The sequence below is a fragment of the Apaloderma vittatum genome, unplaced genomic scaffold, assembly GCF_000703405.1.
Source record: "Apaloderma vittatum isolate BGI_N311 unplaced genomic scaffold, ASM70340v1 scaffold5826, whole genome shotgun sequence".
In the NCBI taxonomy this organism is placed as follows: Eukaryota; Metazoa; Chordata; class Aves; order Trogoniformes; family Trogonidae; genus Apaloderma; species Apaloderma vittatum.
In genome coordinates, this window is record NW_009721152.1 from 69,036 (window position 1) to 71,162 (window position 2,127).

A 2,127-nucleotide genomic window follows, 5' to 3' on the forward strand; every position below is an offset into this window, starting at 1 on the left:
CCCCCCCCTTCAGGAGGAATGAAAACAGTTCAGGACTTGGTGTTTAAGAGCGTGGAAATAACTCTTCAACTGCTTTTCCTCTGTGGAATTCTATTTATATAGAGAGTTCATAAATATTTTTACGTTTAGAATAACCAAACGTATTTCCCATCTCATTCATCAGGATATGTGCCCCTGCTTTACTATCTGTAACAAAGTGCTGACAGTCACTTTGTTAGACTAGAGACAGTTCTGACAGGAAAGCTGATGTGAGAGTAGCGCTTAGGAAGAGGCTGATTTCATGAAGGTGGGACGTTTTCAAATAACCTCTCAAATTCCTGCGTTCTACCTGCGGTGCCTCCGGTCTGCTGCTGGGGTACGTCTGTAAATGCTCGTCCTCTGCCTTGCTCGGTAAAGCAATTCCACACTGTGCTTAAGTGGAAAATAAAATATAAGCTGTGCTTAACTGTTCTGTGCAAAGATCGATGCTGTGCACTGCCATCAAGTGGCAGCTGTGTCACAGGACACGCTTCCAGCGCTGCAGGGCTGCTTGCATTTGTATCTTTGTTTCAGAGTGTTTCTTTGAGCTTTGCAAAAGTTTAATCTGTCTAGCTGTGGTTGCGGGGAGGGGGAGGGTGGTTCAGTAAGATAATCGTTATAATAGTTTCTGTTCTTTAATGGCAAAAAAAGGCACTTTAAAAAGTGCCTCAGTCATTACAGTAGCTCTGAGTACGATAGTTGTGAAATATTTAAAGGCTGGCAAAGGTATTTTGCAGCTGGCAGGAGAATGAGCGCTCTGAAACACACTCTGGACTCAGTCTCTTGTTCAGGGGTTTTGCTGTACTGTAGAGGAGGCTGAAGTACCAGGAAAACATGACCTTCTGCCCTCTTATGCCTTTGGATGTTAATGTTCAAACCTGGCTATTTTATTTTTCCTTTCTTTTAAGACACCTTGAGGCTATTTGTGAAAATACTCCAGTAATAGAAGATTGTCTCAAATAACATGCCATCATTTGTACTTTATCTTCTGGGAATTGTGACACTCTCCACCTCTCCGGTGCCAAGAGAATAGCTGAATTTCTGTTAGTCATTCGAATACATTCAGACTGCCTGCTATTTCTCTAAGCATTGCAATATTGTTATTACTGCTATGTGAGTAATTAGCAGGAAATACTATCAATCATTCAAGCAGCTGGTAATAAAATTATCTGGTTCATTTCTCTAACAGTATGGTGAAGAACAGAAGAGATTTTAGGATCAGGCCAAAGCAAGAGGTTCCCATCGGTTTGGGTGTGTTTTATAGGAATTGATTGTATTAGTTCCTATGGTTTCTGAAAAAAAACCCCTAACAGTGAGATCCCTACTTGTGGAAACTGGATGGTACTGGAGAGACTATTCTGCTGTAGAGAAATTCCCCATCTTTCATCTTGTCTTTGAGTTCCGGTAGTGGCACAAGTGGAGACTTGCATAGTTTAGAGGGCAACCCAGTGTGTTACTGCTTGTGTACCTCCATGCCTCCTCCTCCGTACCGGAGCTGTTACGGGGCTCCTGGTGGGAAGGGGTTGGGGTCGCTGTCAGTACTTGCTTGTTCAGGCAGTACACGCTGTGGTGACTGAGAACTGCAAGCACACAATGTTTTAAATGAATGACCTGACTAACACCGAAGTGCCCAAATAAATGAAAAATTAAATAAATATTTTCTTCACTATGTTGCCGATTTCACCCAAACAATGAATTTATTATAGCAGTTCTTCCCTGGATGTTTGCACATAACGCAAATGGTTGAATGGCACTTTCCTCATCCCTTCTGTTTTTCTCCATAACTTTGATTTTGGCCATTTTGCTGTCAGTTTTAGCGTTAATTTTATCACATCTTCTTGTATGCTAAAAATTAGTAGAAATGACCTTGGCTGTTCAGTTTTGTGAAGGCTGGCATAGCATGGCCCGGCACCAAGCAGATGCTCTAAGCTCTGAACAATTTTTGTAACCCAAGTGCTGCGGAGCATGTGGAGCCCTGTGCTAAGGCAAGGAGCTAAGACAAGAGCTAAATTAGCAATTAACAACCCAATCTAATAACTTGCCTGGCTCTGTGTAGCAAAGCAGTATGTCATGGAGATGTACCCGTGAAGATAAATCATGTGTCTCTTT